Source organism: Lygodium microphyllum, chromosome 22 (genome assembly GCF_053477565.2).
Source record: "Lygodium microphyllum isolate KBCC chromosome 22, Lygodium_microphyllum_v1.1.10, whole genome shotgun sequence".
NCBI classification, from domain to species: domain Eukaryota; kingdom Viridiplantae; phylum Streptophyta; class Polypodiopsida; order Schizaeales; family Lygodiaceae; genus Lygodium; species Lygodium microphyllum.
The window spans coordinates 77839947-77862999 of record NC_141156.1 but is presented as its reverse complement, the minus strand read 5'-3'; the positions used below and the strand labels follow the sequence as shown (position 1 = coordinate 77862999).

At 42.7% G+C, this 23053-nt stretch overlaps 1 long non-coding RNA gene across 1 annotated transcript; it reads left to right on the top strand.

Moving 5' to 3' along the window:
- The first annotated feature begins 22420 nt into the window (after positions 1–22420).
- Positions 22421–22835, top strand: LOC148017317 (uncharacterized). The gene is made up of 3 exons (XR_015687965.1): positions 22421–22446; positions 22560–22644; positions 22737–22835. It is a non-coding gene; the product is annotated as an uncharacterized LOC148017317 (long non-coding RNA).
- Positions 22836–23053: the final 218 nt, after the last annotated feature.

Here is a 23053-nt window from a genome sequence, read left to right as displayed (position 1 = left end):
GCGGGCAGGTGATGAAGTCAAAACAGCCTTTCGGACTGACCGTGGCTTGTATCATTTCCTTGTCATGCCATTTGGGCTCACTAATGCCCCCACCACATTTCAGTGCTAATGAACAAGATATTGCAGCCATGGCTTTTCAAGTTTGTGTTGGCATTCTTTGATGATATACTCATTTACAGCAAGTCAATGCATGAGCACTTGAAGCATGTTAGACAGATTTTTGATGTACTGAGGGAGCACCGTCTCTTTGCCAAAGAAAGCAAGTGTGTCTTTATGCAAACAGAGATTGAGTACTTAGGATACATCGTTAGTGAAAAAGGCATCCAAGCTGATCCTAGAAAAGTGCAATGTGTCCGGGAGTGGCCCACCCCCACTATCACTACCTCCTTGTGTGGTTTTCTTGGTCTCTCCTCCTTTTATAGGAGATTTATTTGCCATTATGCCACAATTGCAGCCCCATTAACAGACCAGCTAAAAGAAGAGGCTTTCCTATGGGATGAATTGACTGCGCATAGTTTTCAGCAGCTAAAAGACTTGCTCACCTCAGCCCCCATCCTCGTATGCCCCAATTTTTCAAAGGATTTTACCATCCATTGTGATGCTAATGGACAGGGTATTGGTGCAATTTTGCTGCAGAAACATGGGGTAATAGCATTTGAGAGCCAAAAATTGGATGATAAAGAGAGAGAGTTACATGTCTATGATCAAGAGATGTTGGCAGTCATTCATGCTATCAATAAGTGGCATCACTACTTGTATGGCAGCAGATTTAAGGTAAAAAGTGACCACCGTGTGCTCAAATATTTCTTGACTCAGCCCAACCTCACTCCCAAACAACGTACATGGTTGGCGACACTACAAAACTATGACTTTGAGATTACCCACACCCGTGGAAAGGACAATGTAGTGGCCGATGCACTCTCTCGCATGTGGGCATGCAAGGTCTCATCCATCACTGAACTCCACCATGATTGGATTGAAGAGCTCCAAGAGGCATACTTGCTTGATGCTGAATTCAACCCTCTTTTCCAGAAATTACAGCAAGGTGTCTTGGATGAGAATTTCCAATATCAGCTCCATAATGGCCTCATTTGGATCCATGGTCGTATTGTCATTCCCCATGCCTCTCCCTTCACCCAAAGGATCCCTGAAGAGATGCATTCTTCCCCGATTGCTGGCCACTTAGGGGTCTTCAAAACATATGATCGAGTTTCAAAAAGTTTCCACTGGAAAGGCCTATGGTGGGATGTAAAAGACTTTGTGTCTAGATGTGTGCCGTGCCAACAAAATAAAGATAGCCCTCTTAAACCGGGTGGTTTGTTGCAGCCTTTACCTATTCCCGAAGGAAAATGGACCCACATTACCATGGATTTCATCACTGGTTTACCTACAACCAAGAAGGGTTGGGATAGCATTTATGTGGTAGTTGACCGACTCACTAAAGCAGCCCATTTCATCCCTACAAAATCCCAGTTTACAGCATCCCAAGTTGCCACTCAGTTTATGGAGCATGTTTTTAAGTTGCATGGCTTGCCTCAAGTCATAGTACATGATCGGGACACCAAATTTATGAGTCAGTTTTGGCATACCATTTTCAGCTCCATGGGGACCAAATTGACTCCGTCTACAGCCTATCATCCCCAAACGGATGGGCAAACCAAAAGAGTCAATAAGTGGCTTGAAACTTATTTGCGACATTTTTGTCATGATGTGCAGAATTCTTGGGATGTATGGCTGCACTTGGCTGAATTTTCTTACAACAACTCCACTCATTCAAGCATTGGAGTCTCTCCCTTCGAAGCATTGTATGGTTATCGGGTGCCCCTTCCTACCGTGATCTTCAATGAAAAGTTCAACCCCTTGGGAAAAGAAGAGCTGGACCGCATGCAAGCTCTATTTCAACAATGCAAGGTACACGTCAAAAAGGCTCAAGAGCACATGAAGCTCCATGCTGATGCAAAAAGAAGGTCCCTTGACTTTCAAGAGGGTGAAATGGTACTCCTCAAGGTCCCCAAATCCCATTATGCCACACTAAAGGACGGCTCTTGCAACAAGTTGGCACACCATTACTATGGGCCCTACAAGATCATTAAGAAGGTCGGAGATTTGGCTTACTGCCTCCAACTCCCTTCCACCACTAAGATCCATGACATCTTCCACGTGAGCCAATTGAAACCTTTCATTGGCACTCCCAAAGATCATGTAGAGGAGCTCCCACCCATAGATGAGGAGGGCCTTATTCAGTACATTCCGTAAGCGGTCATTGGGCAACGTGAAAAGCAACTCCGCACCGGTTCCATACATGAATACTTGATCAAATGGCAAGGCCTACCAATAGAGGAAGCCTCTTGGCGCCCAGCATCTATATTGGATGAATTTCCACACCTCAAGGAGGCTGTGTTGGCTGGTACCTCACCATGACCCCTGTTTTGGGCTGCAGTCTGCATCTGGACAGCCACCTGTTTTGTACCAGATTTGGTCCTGGTCCACCCTCAGCCCCATCCTCCATACATGGCCAAAAAGTATACCTCGAGGGCTCCGTTCCGACACCTTACTTGCCCCGATCGGAGTTCCCTAGTGGAAGTTATGGCTATTTTTCTCCAGCCATACCATCAGGGACTGCACACTAGAAATTCCTGGATAGCCCTTTATTTTGTACCAGTTTTGGTTCTGACCTGATTGCAGCCCCACCCCAACCACATGGGTTGAAAGTACATCTCATGGGCTCCGTAAAGACACCTCAATTGTCCCATTCGAAGTTGCCCACACAAAGTTATGGCTGATTTCCTACAGCATACTCTTACAGTCCATGACTACATCCCTTGTTTTTTAGGACAAAAACTTTATGAGACGGGACGGTTTGTAATGAACGGGGATCACGAGAATATGGCATGGGAACATACCAGTCACACTGACGGTATATAAGGTGTAAGAGGGTATTTTGAGGCATCACAGAAATTATCAAGAAACTCTCTTTTCACCTTCTCAAGCTCCCATGGCTTCCTCTTCTTCTTCCTCTTTCTCTCTCTTCTTCTTGCCTTTCTCTCTTTTCTCCCTCTTCTTCTGCAGTCCTTCTCTCTCTCTCTTTCCCCTTAGTTAGGACAGTTAGGTCTCCTTCATTACAGGGAGAGGGAGTTTGTTCTCTCTCTTTCACTTGTTTTTTGTATAATCCGTGTGTATTGAGAGAGGGAGAGGAAATGAGAGAGAAAGAGGGAGAGGGAGAGGGAGGGAGAGGAAATGAGAGAGGGAGAGGGAGGGAAAGGAAATGAGAGAGGGAGAGGGAGTTTTCTCTCTCTTTTACTTGTTTTTGGTATAATTCGTGTGTATTGAGAGAGGGAGAGGAAATGAGAGAGAAAGAGAGGGAGAGGGAGAGGGAGAGGGAGGGAGAGGAAATGAGAGAGGGAGGAAATGGGAAAGGAAGAGGGAGGGAGAGGGGAGGGAGGGAGGGAGAGAGAAAGAGAGGGGGAGGGAGAGGAAAAGAGAGAAAAAACATTAAACATAATAGGGAAAGAGAGAAAGAGAGGGTGAGGTTGAGGGAGGGAGAAGAAATGAGAGAGGGAGAGGAGAGAGAAAAAAATGAGAGAAGGAGAGAAGAGAGAAAAAGAAGTTAAACATAATAGGGAAAGAGAGAAAGAGAGGGAGAGGGCAAGGGTGAGGGTGAGAGAGGAAATGAGAGAGGGAGAGAGAAAATGAGAGAGGGAGGGGAAGAGAGAAAAGGAAATGAGAGAGGGAGAGGAGAGAGAAAAAGAGAGAAAAGTATTAAACATAATAGAGAAAGAGAGAAAGAGAGGGAGAGGGTGAGGAAGGGAGAAGAAATGAGAGAGTGAGAAGAAGAGAGCAAAAGGAAATGAGAAAAGGAGAGGAGAGAGAAAAAGAGAGAAAAGATGTTAAACATAATAGGGAAAGAGAGAAAGAGAGGGTGAGGGTGAGGGTGAGGGAGGGAGAGGAAATGAGAGAGGGAGAGGAGAGAGAAAACATAAGAGAGGGAGAGGAGAAAGAAAAAGAGAGAAAAAACATTAAACCTAATAGGGAAAGAGAGAAAGAGAGAGAGAGGGTGAGGCAGGGAGAGCGAGTGAGAGAGGGAGAGGAAGAGAGAAAAGAAAATGAGAGAGGGGGAGGAGAGAGAAAAAATATTAAACATAATAGGAAAAGAGAGAAAGAGAGGGTGAGGGTGAGGGAGGGAGAGAAAGAGAGAAAAAAATGAGAGAAAGAGAGAAAAAAATGAGAGAAAGAGAAAAAAATGAGAGAGGGAGAGGAGAGAGAAAAAGAGAGAAAAAACATTAAACCTGATAGGGAAAGAGAGAAAGAGAGGGAGAGGGTGAGGGAGAGAGCGTATACGAGAGAGGGAAAGAAAGAGAGAAAAGGAAATGAGATAGGGAGAGGAGCGAGAAAAAAATGAGAGAGGGAGAGGAGGGAGAAAAAGAGAGAAAAAACCCATATACCTAATAGGGAAAGAGAAAAAGAGGGAGAGGGTGAGGTAGGGAGAGGAAACAAGAGAGGGAGAGAAAGAGAGAAAAGAAAATGAGAGGGGGGAGGAGAGAGAAAAAAATGAGAGAGGGAGAGGAGAGAGAAAAAGAGAGAAAAAACATTAAACCTAATAGGGAAAGAGAGAAAGAGAGGGTGAGGGTGAGGCAGGGAGAGGAAATGAGAGAGGGAGAGGAAGAGAGAAAAGGAAATGAGAGAGGGAGAGGAGAGAGAAAATACACTAAACATCATATGAAAAGAGAGAAAGAGAGGGAGAGGGTGAGGGTGAGGATGAGGGAGGGAGAGAAAGAGAGAAAAGGAAATGAGAGAGGGAGAGGAGAGAGAAAAAATGAGAGAGGGAGAGGAGAGAGAAAAAGAGAAAAAACATTAAACCTGATAGGGAAAGAGAGAAAGAGAGGGAGAGGAAATGAGAGAGGGAGAGGAAGAGAGAAAAGTAAAATAATTGTTGTTGTTTGTTGTAGTAGTAGTAGTAGTAGTAGTTTTTTTTCTTTTCTTGTTTATTGTTGTTTACTTTTCTTGTTTTTTGTTGTTGTTATTATAGTAGTAGTAGTAGTTTTTTCTTCTTTTCTTATTTATTGTTGTTGTAGTAGTAGTTGTTATTTTTTTTTCTTCTTCTTCTTTTCTTATTTATTATAGTGATCGTAGTCATGGTAGTGGTAGATGTGGTGGTCGTAGTCGTGGTCGTGGTCGTCGTAGTCGTAGTCGCATATATAGTCGTGGTCGTAATCGTGGTCGTGGTTGTAGTTGTAGTCGTGGTCGTGGTCGTGGTCGTGGTCGTGGTCGTGGTCGTCATGGCCGTGGTCGTCGTGGTCATGGTCGTTGTCATTGTCATTGGTCGTCGTCGTCATGGTCGTGGTCATGGTCGTAGTCGTAGTCATAGTCATAGTCATGATCGTAGTCGTGGTCTTCATCGTAGTCATAGCCGTAATCGTTAAAGAAAATGAGAGAGGGGGAGGAAGAGAAAAAAGAAGAAGGAACGAGAGAGAGGGAATAAACATACAATATAATAAAGAAAGAGAAAAAGAGAGAGAGATGGAAGGAGAGGAGATAATGAATGGATAAAAAAACAAAGAGAGAGTGGTGGAAAGGTCCGGTGCAACACCATGAGACGGGAAACACTCCGACATATATATGTTAATCTGTGGGTGGGTGGGTGGAGACTTTACATACGTTAATTTTTGCTAAGTTAGAAGAGAAGAAATCCCTTCTCAAACAATTTAAAAAAGAAAAAAAGAATGATAACAAAAACAAATTGTTTGTTGTAACGTAGACAAAATGGAAAATGATGAAGGTCTTGTTGTTCAAGATCGCAAGGCGTATCTTAATCAGCATGTCCCATATTCTTGCTCTCAATGCAAGCTGGCAATTAGATGAAAATGTCAATTGTCTATAGAACACGTACGACGCTTCGGCGAGTTTTAATCTGAGATCATTGATCAGGCAATTGCGGATTTTCAGCAAACGGTAAGAAAAGTTAATATCAATCATGCATTGTACTCGCAAGCTAATTGAATACCATATACAAGAAGATTGGGTGTGGTTGGAAAATTTTCTATCCAGGGAGGTGGCGTCTTGTCCCAAGGAGGAGTGCACCCTTTGCAGCCAATTAGAAGAGTTCGTGAGAGTGCGATGGATGGAGTGCCTGAGCCAATCCACCACTTGGAAGATTCTACCCAATCTATACCGTCAATACCAGAGGAGACAAGCAACCTTCTAGACCTACCTACAATCTTGGAGCCTGAGATGGAGACAATGATCGATGCATTGATTCCCATGGATGTCGAGACTTCTGATCCGCTTAGAGAGGAAGCATCCATACCATTTATATGATGGGTGCCGAGTATCTCGCCTGAAGACACTGCTTGTACTCCTAAGTGTGCAAGCAAAATACGGGTGGAGCGATGCGAGTATGACCAAGTTATTCAGGTACCTTGTACGTACGCTCCGTTGATTTCTTTTTGACACTATCATTAAAAACATTTGTGTTTTTTCAAGGTGTTTTATGATTTTTTTAAGGTTATTGAAATATCATATATTACCACCTGCAAATACCATACCTAAGTCTTGTGATGATGCACGATATGTTTTACAAAAGCTTGGCATGGACTACAACAGCATCCATGCATGGATCAACGATTGCATACTGTTTTGAGGAGAATACGAGACTATGGAGACATGTCCAAAGTGTGGTGCTCACAGGTATTCATACGACTTGCAAGGGCAAACCATCCCTCCAAAAGTTCTTAGACACTTTTCGCTTATCCCCCGCATAAACCACATGTTTTGTACGTCAGACATGGTGAGCTTGACAACGTGGCATGCGCAGAATAGGTCCACAGATAGAGTTTAACAAATATCATCGAATTCACGTGCATGGGGCCACATTGACTCTACATTCCCAAGCTTTGCCCGAGAGCCAAGGAATCTTCGGCTCGATCTTGCAATGGATGGCGTGAACCCATTCGTTCTGCGCCCAACTTCTTACAGTGTGTGGCATGTAGTCCTTGTCAACCACAATATCCCTCCATGGCTTTCTACGAAGAAAGGACATCTCATCCTTAGCTTACTCGTCCCCGGCCGCTACAAAGTCAAAAATATGGACGTGTATCTTTGTCCATTAGTCGATGAGCTTAAGATTTTGTGGGAGGAGGGGGTCACCGCACAAGATATGAGCAAGCGCAATGGTCAACGGTCCGCCAATATTCGAGCCATTCTCATGTGGATGATGCATGACTTTCCGGGATTCGGAGAGTGCTCAGGTAAATAGGCTTCCGTTCGTTGGTAATATCTATATTTTATCTCGTTTAAGTTTGTATTCACTAGATAGAGATATTGGAACAAGTCTGATTATCTCAGGTTATCATGCATGTCCATTGTGCGGGCCACAGTTAGACTCTCGAAGGTCACGAACCATGAAGAAGATTGTATATTAAGGACACGCCGCTTTCTTGCCACAGGGTCATGAACTCAGGGAAGGTTTTCTTGGACGACCTCCAACATTATGAATGCCGCAAGCTGGTATGATCTGAAAATGGTCCACACGGAGTCACATCCAAACGGAATGCGGCAGTTCTCAGTTTTCTACGAGTTGCCATATTAGACCCACTTACAGATCAACCACATATTGGATCCCATGCATATTTTCAAGAATGTGGGCAACTTGCTATGGGACCATATCACAGGAAAGAGAGACACTATAGGGGCACGAATGGATTTGAAGGAGGTAGGCAAGATGGAGGCACTTTGGCCGCAGTCGAGTGCTGATGGTCGTGTGTAGCTACCTCGTGCTCCTTGGGTTTTGTTCACTAAAGAAGAGCGCATTTTGAAGCAAGTAGTCAAGTCTATCCGCACTCTGACGGGTATGATGTGTTCTCTTAGGTTTGCATTTTCTAAAGACGACCAATTATCACAGCTAAAATCCCATGACTGGCATAAGATATGTTAAGTTTGTACTATGAATGGATTGTAATTGGTGTGCACATTTTGCTATTTGGAGTGTAGCCATTGTTCATAATGCTTTCTCATTTGTGGCAGTTTGTACTACCAATCGCGATCGCAGGATGCCTTACTCTAGAAATATGCGGGGCCATTTATAGGTTGTCGACTTTGGTGCAATGGATCTCACAAAAGGAGATTAAGATGTCCTCTATTGAATCTGCAAGGCGGGGAGTAGTGGAGAAGGTCTGTCTCTTTGAGAAATACCTGCCTACCAACATGCTCATGATACAAATCCACCTTCTTGTGCATCTTATAGATGAAGTGGAGATCGCTGAACCTATCCATATGCGATGGATGTTCTTCTTGGAGTGCTTCATGAAAACCTTGAAAGGCTTTGTGCGACAACGAGCTCGGCCAGAAGGTAGCATGACTGAAGGTTGGTTGGTGTCTGAGGCGCTAGTGCATATTTCACAATGGCTACCAACGATGGATTCAAACAACAAAATGCTATGGTCGCTGAAGGACGATGATAGACTGATCGGAGATGTGGTGGTTGAAAATGGGGTAGAAAAAAGAATGGATGTTGCAATGGAGAAGAAGGTGAATCGCTTTTATATGTTGCACCATGCCTCTATGGAGACGTGGCTTGCCAGGTACCAGATCACTAGGCAAGATCGAGAGGAAGCACGATCTGAATTTCGACATAGTACGTGCCATCGACCGATTCGATATCCCGAGGGCATGGAGGAGATGCCGCGATTCATGTCAATGTGATGGTTGCATGGAGCTTTGACCGCAGTGTCTTGCGAAGAGGCGGAGATCTCAATGAAGGAGTGAAATTTATCGAGGGGATGTAGTCCAAAGGTGATGAGTGTTTAGGATTTATTGTATCTATATTTTATATGCGACAACTAATTTGAGTGTTTCAATGTACAATACAAAATATATAGTGCAGCAGCATAGTCGAGCGCACAGCATTTTCGTGTGGAGCATATTGACAAAATGCGCTCTACAATGAACTGTGGTATCATGGCAAGGTTCGAGCAGGAGAGCCGATGACGAGCAACGGATCCAAACACGTTTATAGATGAGATGGAGTATTTTGGGAACTTGCAAAGTATTGTTACGGTGGATTACCGTAGCTTATCCTCCATGATACTATTCAATGTGCAATGGTTCAAAGTGGTACTTGAAGGAGCTGGAGCAACAGTTCGACAAGGTCCATCTAGATTTCTCGAAATAGATTCCAAAAAAAAATGGACGGATTTGCACAACACCTTTGTGTTACCGGCCCATTGTGAACACGTGCATGAACTCATTTGTTTGTTAATTGTATTGCGACATGGTACATGTCACAATAGTTTAATCTCTCTTGTACGTGTTTGTGAATAGGTAATCTTCTATCCAAACCCTCGACAACCTCGATGGTGGTATGTTATACCTTCAACTCCCCGAAGTGCGAGAGTATATGATCAAAGCGATGTCCCGAGTATAGATGAGGACAATATGCAAATAGAGGGGTCGATATTGCAAGGGGTGGAGGCCATCGAAAGCTTGGAGCATGTAGAGGAGCCAGCATCGGCTAACAATGATGGAAATACAGGAGTCCAAGAGTTCTTTGAGAATGAGGTGGACTCATCCTTTTGTAGTGATATGTCTATCAACCTTCCAGTGTATGCGGAGTTGTGTCAGGAGATTGACATGGGACCATAGGATACTTCATACTTGGAGCATCAACTTACTCAATTCGTTGACTAATCGCTTATAAGGGTACATAAAATATGCATTTTAAGTGAGATCGTTTTTTTAAGATTTATATTACCATGCTTTGTATGATTTAAATTGATTATGCTAACATCATTTTTTGTCTGTGTAGGTGACCTTTTCAAGATGAGTCAAGGGATGAGCGATGAGGAGTTGCAGGATATCTTCACGCACATGTCTCCAGATCAGATGGTGAGATTTAGAGACATGGCAGACCAAGAGCTGTCTCGGACATCGTCAGGCCACTCTACTAGATCTACTTCGGTGCGATCAGATGCTTCAACTTCGAGCAAATGAGGTCGACGCTCCAGAGTTTGGCCAGAGGGAGGGAGTGCTTCAGGGTTAGGGGGATACTGTAGAGATACGGAGGTAGTGAGCCCATGGTCGGAACGGGATACAGGTGCGACTCCTCGCTCTCGTGGCCGTTCCAGAGAGCGTGGCTCAAGTGGTTACTGTGGAGGCATGGACGCGGTGTCTCCGTCTCGTCGTTCTGCTGGAGTTGCGTCACCTCTAGGATTTGTCACACTTGTGGGGACGTCCACTCCAGTTACTCTGGCTTTTGCTTAGTCGTCTCTACAGGTGGCACCCCTATGGGTGCTACACCGATAGATACTACCCTGGTCGGTACACCGAATGTACAGGGGTCTCTTGGATATGCCCACGAGCGTGGATGCAAGTGGGAGAGAACCCATCTTAGGCATACCCCAGAGGGATATGCCTATCTTGTCAATGATAGGTTAGGAGCCATCATCATGAATGATGAGGGGAGGAGGGTGATGGCTAGCATGAGAGAGTTGTGCCAACAAGTTTTTCGGCACAACGTCTTAAATCATTAGAAAAGCATACCGGAGGGGAGCAAGGACTATATGGTAGCATCCTTGCATGAGGAGTTTCTGGTTCTAGCCACAGCAGATAGATTTTCTACAGGTTGGATGATGGACTGCATGCGTGCATATATGTCACACAAACGATCGGACGCACGCAAGGCACTCAAGAGTGTGGCTGCAAAGCCCGAGTGGCTAGATTCGGACGACTGGCGTCGACTGAGGGAGAAGGCTACCAGGACGTTGGAGTCAGCAGCGCGAGGCGGCGAGGGCATGATTAGAGGCCGGAGTGGTCCATCATCTTGGGAGTGGCAGCCACTGTACATATCTGGAGGACTTTGTAAGTTTTTCTTTTGTTTTGCTTGCTTATTTTTTTGCAATATCCTTTGTACTGATAATCATGTTTCTAACAGTTAGTATTTTGTTTTCTTTGTAGCACTCCATTACAAATCACGATCCAACCGGCCTTGAGACTCGATATGCAGAGAGGCACTGTCTCATTGCATTGATCGACCGATTGTATAGACGCGACGGCCCTGTAAGTCACTCATCTTTCTTGTCCGTAGTTACCGTGTTTAATTAGAATGCATTATTGTATGGACTGATGTGTAGTTGTTTCTTTTTTTGCAGAGTTCGTTCAATGCTCCTTTACGGCGGGACGAGCTTTCAGATGACGAGGATATATAGCTCGCCCTTGGATCCCTGGAGCTCACACACCCTTCTTTTTTGGTCGCCTGATCTATGTAGACATTTTCTATGTAGTAGTGATATCTTGTCATGATTGTACCAGTCGCTTTCATTATGTAATCATGTATTTATTTCATGTATCAGTGTTATGATTTAAGTACACTTTGTTTTTGTTTACACGAGCATTGTACACAGTGCAGAAACTATTTTGTATGGCCCAAATAAAGCACACAGTGCTATATGTGACAGGGCAGCTTGTTGCCCTGCCACCAAAAAAAAATCCCTATTACTGTCACTATTAGCGTCGCAAATTTAAGACAATTTTTGCGACGATGGGGGCAAATTTTGTTATTTACATTTTTTATCACTTTTAACGTCGATATAAGGCCTATATCTTGTAGTGTTGGTAATGCATGCCATGGGGCTTGATGATGCTTGGGAATGATGTATGACTCTATGGAATTATGCTAAAATTTCATGCTTTAGAAGTAGTTGCATACCTATCTTTTGTTGGAGATCAAAGCATTCAAGAGTTTGCAATTCAACATCCTAACATAATTGATCTAATTAGTTTGCAATTGCAAAATAATTAAACTCAAAGCGATAACATCATCAAACAAAAAGATCGATAAAATAACCAAAAAATTTCAAGAGATGACCAAAAAGCTTCAAGAAGCACCTAAAAAGCTCCAAATGAAGAGCTTGCTAAGTAATAGCACTTGTTCTTTTAATATAATGATGCTAATGGATGAAAATGTTTGACCCAGATATGTCATTGAGTATGGAAGATTTGGATAAGAAATATATATGGCATTTGTTTGATTCTTCAATTCTTTTCCACAACAAAGGTTGTATTAGTATATATATATTTAAGTGATAGCTTGCATGTTTGCCATGTGGTTATGCCACTTGGATTTTTAAAGAAAAGGAAAGAAAGAAGCATGATAGAGAGAGAGAGAGAGAGAGAGAGAGAGAGAGAGAGAGCAAGTAGATAATAGAGCAACCTAGCAGGTTTTCTGATATTGCAAAAAAAGAACAAAAAGAGAAGAGGGACAAATAGCTGCAAGGATCTCTGATTCTCTTATTGTTTCTCTTGATTGTGTTTGTGTCTAACATGATAGAGCCAAAGTACAAGCATGGAGAGAGAGTGGACCTAATGACACGCTTCCAAGGGTTTATAGCAAGAAGTTAGGGATTTGTAGTAGGGAGGAATACCTATAGAGCTTGAAGATTTTGTTGTCATGGAATTGATGAAACATGGTGCCTAGGTTTTGTGTCTACTATTTTAGTCTATGGATTCTCTGCATATAGACAAAAGGGAATTCTTTTCTTTTCATTGTCCTTCTATATGATAAAAGAAAGATGAAGGTCATGAATGTTGGTTGGATATATTGTTTCTATGGGTCAAATAGTAGGTAAGTTGTTGCACTTTTGAAATATATACTATAGGAGGTAGTGTTTTTGAGCTCTTGATTCTTGTATCCAAGTGGAAAAAAATATGCTAGTATTTTGGAGATTACATGTATATTTTCATGCATAGACTCTATGCTATTGATAATGTAGTTTTAAGTGAAATCCCAATTGTGAAGTAGTATTATGCATTGTAGTTTATCAAAGGATAAGAATTTTTTTTGTGGTGGGGCTATGTGCTTTTCATATAATATTTTAGAAGTGGCTTTATTGGAGTGTATTTTATGAAAATGTGTATTACTTACTATAAACATACATGTTTGAATGTACAAGATGGTGGGTAAATTGTTGCCTAAATACTTGCAAAACTTGAGAACTTGCAAATTGTATGAAATTGAAAACCTGAACTATTTAAAATCTAAATAGAGATATATTTATAGAGAAGGTTATTCACAAAGGATTATGATGTTTTCCTATGGTGTCTACGTGGAATTCATCATGTGTAGTTGAGTTCATGGTGGATGTTAGAGGCCAATTGTTGAATTGATCTACCAACAATAATCACACATTGCTAGTTGATGACTACATGTATAAGAATCTTTGTAATGACTAGGGGAAGTCCATCATTCCACCTACTTTTATTCCCGTAGATGAGGATCAAGACCATTACTACCTCACCCATACACTTTTTCCATGGTTGTGTCAATGGGTAGTAGCCCCAGTCTCCATGTAGTACCTTGAACAACCCCGAGGACCAACTATCTACTTTAATGTATAAGCATTTTGTATTATTAAAAGATGATGAATAAAATGTATTGTGAGTTTTGGATAGCATGTAATATGCTTCTCTATAAATATGCATACTTTTAAACTTTTTAGATTGTGATGTTTTTTTGTTGGAAACCCTAAAAAACCCCCGACTTGCAATGGGTTGGTTGGTTTTGGAGCTTTGTATAGAGGCATGGTTGATTCTTATTTGCTTGGAATAAAACTTGAGCTTCTAACAATCTAGGAGTTCAAATGTTTTTTGTCCTTTAGGTTTCCTTATGCATATAACATTTTTCTTGTTTGAGATTGAGTATACTTTTATACAAGAGAAAAGAGGAGTTGAATGCTTAGAGCCAAACATTACATGGATACGGTATGTTTTCTTCAACCCTGAACTCATGCACTTCATGGAGAGGGACACAAGCATGACACTACACATTGTTTTTGGGCACTACACTAGGGCTTGTTATACAACAACTAGTCAACTACTTCCATACCAATGGGTTGGTGCACTGTATAGCACCTTGTCAATAAAAGGACAACATAAGGCCCACTAAGGCTATACTTAGTAACCCTAGATGCACGTGCACATGAGTGTACATCATCAATTGAGCACTCACCTTCTTTGCATATCACTTTGGGATATATTTGCCACTAGTTAGGAACCATGGTTTGAGAGAGATATGTGTTGGTGAATTGAGGGCCATGCAAGGTTCACACAACTTAAGCTAGATTTTCTTTTGGATTATCACATTCTTCATTAGTTGTTGAGAGTGTGGGGTGGAGTTTGAGTTCCATGATGATTTGAGAGGTGAGGTGTTGACTGCTAAAGGATTTAAAAATATCAAGGGATTTCGTGTGCATAAATGGATTAAGCATTGAGCACAAAAGCAGGCACAACTTCTACTAATGCATTTATCGTTTTTATGTAAACATTGAATGATTAGTGTGCATGGCATGATTTCCAATGTGTCTCTTCAATGCAACATTAAATGCCTAAACACATTGTTCATTCAACATTGCATGAGCATGTATTTTAATTAGGAGTATCGAGGATCATGAAGGTTCATTATCAACAGGCCCTAGAGAAGGATCGAGTTCTTTTCTATCCCCTAACATCACAATGAAGGAGCCATGAGAGGGTAAGGGATGAGAGCACATCCTCCGAAAATATGAAAGGTGAGAAAGAAGAGAACATATGTTTGTGTGCATGCATGTGTGTGTGTGTGTGTGTGTGTGTGTGTGTGTGTGTGTGTGTGTGTGTGTGAATGATTATATTTTTTTATATAGGGCCTTGTGTGTTTTTGAAGAGAGATGTGTCTGCATATATACATGTATTTGAAGCTGTGTTTGTATGAGCATTGAGGCCTATTACGTGCTGAGATGCATGAACAAGTTCAAGTTCTTGTATGTTTCCGAATATGTATTTATCTATGCGTGTTTCATTTATGTGATAGTGGTAACATGGGTATGTGAGTGCGTCTATATAAATAGGTTTTCAAGTGTGTATATTTGTGCGTATATATATGCACTAGTTCATATGAATGTATTCATATTTATGTGCTTGTGTGCCTTTGCCATTGCGTGTGACGAGGGATGTAGAAGAGGACTTGTCCATGTTATATACAAGTTCATACGAAGTGTGCTTGTGTGCTTGCCATTGCGTGTGACGAGGGATATGGAAGAGGACTTGTCGATGAAGGGAAAGCAAATAAATTGTATCAAAGAGGATGTGAGGATGAAGGATCCGGAAGGATGCAAGTGAGGGAGGCTGAGAAGGCAGCGTATTCTGGACGGAGGAAGGGATCACAAGCTGAGCTCGGATGCTGGGAGAGTGGAAACACTCCTACTTATGACCACATGGCCAATGGTTTGTAGATTGTCTGAAGGAGGGTTCCGCCTCTCAGTGATGACGATATGAAGGCTAGCCAGAAAGGACTCGAGCCAGATGGATAAGTAAGAAGGAGCAGCAATTAAAGTGACTGCAGGGCAGAAACAAGGAAGAGGCCGCCTGCTGCACGATAACAGGGAGCCTGGCTCGATGCTCTGAGGATCGAGGGGAGTGTCATCTTGGAAGAAGGTTATATAGGCTATTGGAAGGAGGAAAGAAACAAGCTCGGAGATGGAGGCAATAATTATAAACAAGGAATATGGGCGATTTTGGTGGACCGGTATTATAAGTACATTGGCGCTCGAGAGAAAGCATATTTTATGCTTCTCCTGGGAGCCTTGATCGGCGAAATTGAATAGCCAGGCAGGCTGGTTAAGCCCACGAGGAGATCCACAGATTAATTTGCACAAAACAACGGGAACGAAAAAGCGAACCTTGTTCGCAGTAGAGTGGTATACGATCATCTAAACTAGAGGATGCTGGTGCAGCAACAGACCCTCATCTGCTTCGGGGAGTAGACCTGGATGAACTGAGCTTTTGACGCAGCTGGGATAGCTCTCCAGCTGGACATGGCGGCCTAGTGTTTTTACAAGAAAAACGACTGTGCTATGGTGGAGAATCTGGAGGCCCAGAGTATAGAAAAGCTGAATAGAGGGCAGCCATTGTTTCTCATTTAGGAAGGCGCTATTGACGGGACTTGGCGGGCCATACGGCAGCACACTTCTGCAGCAGAAAGATAGGCCCGAATCGATATGCTTCATAGACATGAACCCACCGGGCGCTACTGTTTCCAACTTTAGAGTAGGGTCACGCGTAGCCTGCTACACCTTTTGAATGTCAAGTAAGTCAAGTTTATGTGGTGTCACATGCGTTTCTTCCTTCTTACATATAAACGTATCGTCACCTTTACTTCAAAATGCAAGTAACGACTATACATGTTGCAGCACTCTTAGGCTAGGTTCAAATGAGCAGAGGCACCCCAAGAGATTTTATTTCTCTTATGCCGAGATATTGTGATATGTAAAGTGCATGATGTTGTGATTCAAGGTTATGTATGGAAGCTTCAGTAGGTGTGCATATTTTTGGGATGTGGATATATCTAGGGTACTCTTTGGATTTTAGATTTGTGCCTCTTAGCGTGACAAAGCGATGGTGTTAGGGTAGGCCCTTAGTAGAACCTAGGCTTGCTTGCTATATATGGTCAAGTGTTGACTTGAATGAGCACACTTAAATACATAAACAATTAGAGAGAGAGAGTGTGTGTGTGGCGGGGGAGGGAGAGGATGTTGAGATGTGACTCAGATGTGAGAGAAAGAGAAGGTTCAAAATCTTGTCAACTCACATTGAGAAGAAAAAATGTTGTTGCACTAACCTAAGTTGAAATTAGTTTCCAGCCATGTGAAGTTTCCAACAACAATATGTGAGATACTCAAAAACATATCTATTTAATGATGGAGAGCTCATGGAGGGTTCCATTGGTGCAAGGGATTTTCCTTCAAGACAAATAAGACAGATCATTGCTATGCACTTTACTTTTCATTGAAGCATGACATTTCTTGCATTGATTTGCACCAATATTGGCTATGCATATAGGAGACAACTAATATACCTCAAGGATAATGTAGAAGAGAAGTCAAGAGTGTGTATACTAGGACTACATCAAAATGTGTAGTGTGCATATGTGTATGGGTATATGTATTGCTTGTGGTGCTTCCATAGGTTTATCTCACATAACACACACAGAGAGAGAGAGAGAGAGAGAGAGAGAGAGAGAGAGAGAGAGAGAGAGAGACTAAGGCATCTCAAATAGAATGTCTTCAGACAGAAAGCTCAAAGCAAGGAGAATGCTTCTACATCTAGAAAAGCTTGTGAAGAGAGACACAAAGAGAGGGGGGAAGGCAAGAGCTCTTCTACATCTATACAAGAACTTGTGGAGAGCACGGAGGATTCACTAGTAGTAATAAGAAGACGTCACCTGCGTGCAAGAAATATATGAAAATACCCCTTATCTACCCCCTATTTATGGGACCTTACCTTATAAAATGTACCTTCCTTCCCTTAAAAAACCCCCCTCCCTTATACTCACGTGGTACCATACGATAAACCCTAGTGGACCCTCCAGGATGGAGAGAGAGAGAGAGAGAGAGAGAACACACATATAAGATGACTCTCAAGTACATCTCTCTCTCTCTCTCTCTCTCTCTCTCTCTCTCTCTCTCTCTCTCTCTCTCTCTCTCTCTCTCTCTGTGTATGTGTGTATGTGTGTGTGTGTGTATCTGTGTCTGTGTGTGTGCGTGCACGTGCGTTGTCGTGATGCTATGCGGACACAGTGTGAAAAAGCATGGAATGCATCATCATCCAACTTTCTTATCAATCAAGAGAGTCAATGTGATCTAAGTCATTAAAACTAGTGTGAGTGGCATGGATTATCCAAAATACTAGATTTTTGGATAATTGTAGTCTATTTTTTATATTATTTATTGTAAAAATCCAAAAAATGTAGAAAAGCTTCTAGATTAGAATGGCATGCAAAAAGCAAGTTACTTTTTCAGCCAGTTAGGAGATTTTTCATAAAAAAGACAAATTAGCAAAATCGTGTGCGCCGCCATCACTATAAACAAGCTGAAAACTGCACTTTGTACTGAAAGAAAAAGGAGTGATCTGGGAGATCCGTGACCAGGTGTCCTGGAGTTTTATCCCCCTTTCGAAGCCATCAGATTTGGGTTCCGAACAACAGAGAAGGAGCTGTAATTTTGATGCACGTTTTGTTCTACGAAGAAGCTCCAAGAGATCTAATGCCTGGAGATTGTTTCTAAGTAGTGCAAAGACTCCAGGTTCTTTCAATACATATTGATTCACTTCATTGTGCTTTGTCTTTGTTGTGTTTACCTCTTGTCTATTCTCTTTCTTCTCTTCCATCTCCTATCTCTACTTCCTTCTACCTTTGATCCCCAGTAGATTCAACCTTTTGACAAAAACCCCTCCAACATTGGTGAACATGACATGAAAGGTCGTCAGAAGAAGGAAAGACAAGATAGGAGAACCTTCGAACACAATCTCCAGTGATGTTTTGCAACAGTTGATGCAAAATATGAATATGTTTATGCAGATACAACAACAATAATAGGTGATACAAGCTTTTGCTCAAATAGAAAGCATTGTGATGAATGTTTTGCAAGCAGTTGAGTGTGAGGTGAAGTTATTCAATGGCAGGAATGTATCTGCATATGTACATACCTATGCTCAAAAGATGGAATTCTTTGGGATGGCTCAACTTGCATGGAGCTCGTATTTTGTACGTATTATTGTACATGAATTGAAAGCGCGAATTACTGAATTATAGATGCAGGATGCTGACTGCGTAGCTTTCAAGAAGACACTCAGGGAAAAATTTTACATTGAGGATACCCGTTTGATTACGCGCAAGACTTTTCAAGAGTGGGTTTTACAACCCAATAAGGGTCTTGTGGCTACAGAATTGTTAAGAGAATTTGAAAGTCGATTTGAGCAATTGGATCTTGCAGAATAGCAAGCTCACTACAAGGATTGTAACGTATAGCGACGGTGGGTAGCAACGCAAGAATAGCGGCGTCGCTATTGCGACGCAAATAGCATTGCAAATAGCGACGCCCCACAGGAAAAAAAAACAAGCCGAAACCCGAGCGCGGTTCATTTCGTGCATTTTCGTCAAACATTTCAAGATGGAGAGAGAGAGAGAGAGAGAGAGAGCGACCGTCTTGCATAGGATGAGAGAGGGAGAGGAAGAAGGCTTGCCATCGCCATTCGCGAAGGAGAGGAGGAGCCTTCATCGCGAAGAGGAGCCGCCAAACCCTCGCCATATCTCATTGGTGAGTCCATTCTCTCCTTTTGCTTGTTTAGGGTTTAATTTTCTCCTTCTTTTGCTTGTTTAGGAGAGGAAATGAGAGAGAGAAAAAGAAAGGGAGAGGGAGAGGGAGAGGTAGAGGGAGGGAGAGGGAGAGGGAGGGAGAGAAAGAGAAAGAGAAAGAGAAAGAGAAAGAGAAAGAGAGGGAGGGGGAGGGGGGAGGAAACGAGAGAGGGAGAGAAAGAGAAAGAGAGGAAGAGGTATGTGGAGGAAATGAGAGAGGGAGAGGGAGAGAGAGTGCATTCTCTCTCTCTCTTACTTTTTCTTATATGATTTGTGTATATATATTGAGAGAGGGAGAGGAAATGAGAGAGAAAGAGAGGGAGAGGGAGAGGGAGAAAATGGGAGAGGGAGGGGGAGGGAGGGAGATGGAGAGAGAGAGGGAGAGGGAGGAAATGGAAGGGGGAGGGGGAGGGGGATAAAATGAGAGAACGAGAGGGAGGGAGAGTGTATTCTCTCTCTTTTTTATTTATTTATTGTATAATTTGTATATAATGAGAGAGAGAGAAGAAATAAGGGAGAGGGAGAGGGAGAAAGAGAGGGAAATTAAAGAGAGGGAGGAGGAGGAAATGAGAGAGGGAGAGAGAGAGGGAATGAGAGAGGGAGAGAGAAAGAGAAAGAGAAAGAGAAAGAGAGGGAGAGGGAGGGGGGAGGAAATGAGAGAGGGAGAGAAAGAGAAAGAGAGGGAGAGGGAGGAGGAGGGAGGGAGAGAGAGAGAGAAAGAGAGGAAGAGGGAGGGGGAGAGGAAATGAGAGAGGGAGGGGGAGGAAGAAAGAGAGAGGGGGAGGAAGAAAGAGGGAGAGGGAGAGGGAGAGGGGGGGAGACAAAAACATAATAGGGAAATGAGAGAGGGAGAGGGAGGGAGAAGAAATGAGAGAAGGAGAGGAAGAGAGCAAAAGGAAATGAAAGAGGGAGAGGAGAGAGAAAAAAAGAGAGAATGAGAGGAGAGAGAAAAAGAGATAAGATGTTAAACATAATAGGCAAATAGAGAAAGAGAGGGTGTGAGTGAGGGTGAGGGTGAGGGAGGGAGAGGAAATGAGAGAGGGAGAGGAAGAGAGAAAAAGAAATGAGAGAGAGAGGAGAGAGAGAAAAAGAGATAAAGATCATTAAACCTAATGGAAAAATAGAGAAAGAGAGAGTTATGGTGAGGGAGAGAGAGGAAATGAGAGAGGGAGAGAAGGAAAGAAAGGGAAATGAGATAGGGAGGAGAGAGAAAAAAATGAGAGAGGGAGAGAAGAGAGAAAAAGAGAAAATATTATTAAATCTAATAGAGAAAGAGAAAAAGAGAGGGTCAGGGTAAGAAAGGGACAGGAAATGAGAGAGGGAGAGAAAGAGAGAAAGATAAATGAGAGAGGGAGAGGAGAGAGAAAAAGAAATGAGAGAAAGAGAGGAGAGAGAAAAAGAGAGAAAAATCATTAAACCTAATAGAGAAAGAGAGAAAGAGAGGGTAAGGGCGAGGGAGGGAGAGGAAATGAGAGAGGGAGAGGAGAGAGAAAAAGGAAATGAGAGAGAGAGGAGAGAGAAAAATGAATGAGAGAGGACGAGGGAGGGAGAGGAATGAGAGAGAGAGAGAGGAGAGAGAAAAAGAGAGAGGGAGAGGAGAGAGAAAATGAATAAAAGAGAAAAAGAGAGGAGATAGAAAGAGAGGGTTAGGATGAGGGAGGGAGAGGAAATGAGAGAGGGGGAGAAAGGGAAATGAGAGAGGGAGAGGAGAGAGAAAAAGAGAGTATTGACAAAATGCGCTCCACAATGGACTGTGGTATCATGGCAAGGTTCGAGCAAGAGAGCCGGCGACGAGCAACGGATCAAAACACGGTTGTGGATGAGATGGAGTATTTTGGGAACTTGCAAAGTATTGTTACAGTGGATTACCGTAGGTTCTCCATGATACTATTCGATGTGCAGTGGTTCAAAGTGATACTTGGAGGAGCTGGAGCAACAGTTCGACGAGGTCCATTTGGATTTCTCGAAATAGATTCCGAAAAAAAATGGATGGATTTGTGTGATACCTTTGTGTTGCTGGCCCATTGTGAACAGGTGCATGGACTCATTTGCTTGCTAATTGTATTACGACATGGTTTATGTCACAATGGTTTGAAATCTCTTATACGTGTTTGTGAACAGGTAATCTTCTATCCAAACCCCCAACAATCTCGATGGCGGTATGTTATACCTTCAAGTCCCCGAAGTGCGAGAGTATATGATCAAAGCAATGTTCCGACCATAGATGAAGATAATATGCAAATAGAGGGGTTGATATTACAAGGGGTGGAGGCCGTCAAACGCTTGGAGCCAGCATCGGCTAACAATGATGGAAATATAGGAGTCCAAGAATTCTTTGAGAACGAGGTGGACTCATTCTTTTGTGGTGACATGTCTATCGACCTTCTAGTGTATGCGAAGTTGTGTCAGGAGATTAACATGGAACCATAGAATACTTCATACTTGAAGCATCCACTTACTCAATTCGTTGACCAATCGCTTATAAGGGTACATAAGATATGTATTTTAAGTGATATTTTTTTAAATGATTTATATTACTGTGCTTTGTATGATTTAAATTGATTGTTCTAACATCATTTTTTATTTGTGCAGGTGACATTTTCAGGATGAGTCGAGGGATGAGCGAGGAGGAGTTACAGGACATCTTCACACGCATGTCTCCAGACCAGATCGCGAGATTCAGAGATATGGTAGACCAGGAGCTGTCTCGGTCTTCGTCAGGGCGCTCTGCTAGATCTACTTCAGTGCGATCGGATGCTTCGGCTTCGAGCAGACGAGCTCGATGCTAGCGTGGATGCAAATAGGAGAGGACCCATCTTAGGGAGACTCGAGGGGGTTATGGATATCTAGTCGATAGTAGGTCAGGAGCCATCATCATGAATGATGAGGGGAGGGTGGTGATGGCTCGCATGAGAGAGTTGTGTCAACAAGTTTTTCGGCACAACGTCTTGGATCATTGGAAGAACATACCGGAGGGGAGCAAGGACTACATAGTAGCATCCTTACACGAGGAGTTTCCAGTACCAGCCTCAGTAGATAGATTCTCTACGGGCTGGATGATGGATTGCATGCGTGCATACATATCACATAGACGATCCGACGCACGCAAGGCAATCAAGAGTGGGGCTGCAAAGCCCGAGTGGTTAGATGCAGACGATTGGCGCCGACTGAGGGAGGAGGCTACAAATTCTCCAAGACGTTAGAGTCAGCAACGTGAGGCGGCAAGGGCACGACTCGAGGCCGGAGTAGTCCATCATCTTGGGAGTGGTGGCCACAGGACATATTTGGACTTTGTAAGTTTTTCTTTTGTTTTGCTTGCTTATTTTTTTGAAATATTATTTGTACTGACAATCATGTTTCTAACAATTAGTATTTTGTTTTCTTTGCATCACTCCATTACAAATAGCGATCCGACTGGCCTTGAGACTCGATATGCAGAGAGGCATGGTCTCACTTCATTGATCGACCGATTGTATAGACGCGGCGGCCCTGTAAGTCACTCATCTTTCTTGTCCGTAGTTACCATGAGATATTTGAATGCATTATTGTATGGTGGACTGAAGTGTTCTTTCTTTTTCTGTAGAGTCCGTTCAATGCTCCCTTGCGGTGGGACGAGCTTTCGGGGGATGAGGATATGTAGCTCGCCCTTGGATCCCTAGAGCTCACACACCTTTATTTTTGAGTCGCCTGATCTATGTAGACATTTTCTATGTATTAGTGATATCTTGTCATGATTGTACCAATCGCTTATTATGTGATCATGTATTTATTTCATGTATCAGTGTTATGATTTCAGTATACATTGTTTTTGTTTGCAAGTGCATTGTACACAGTGCAAAAACTATTTTGTATGGCTCTCATAAAGCACAAACCACACAAAAAAAAATTCCATGTTACCGT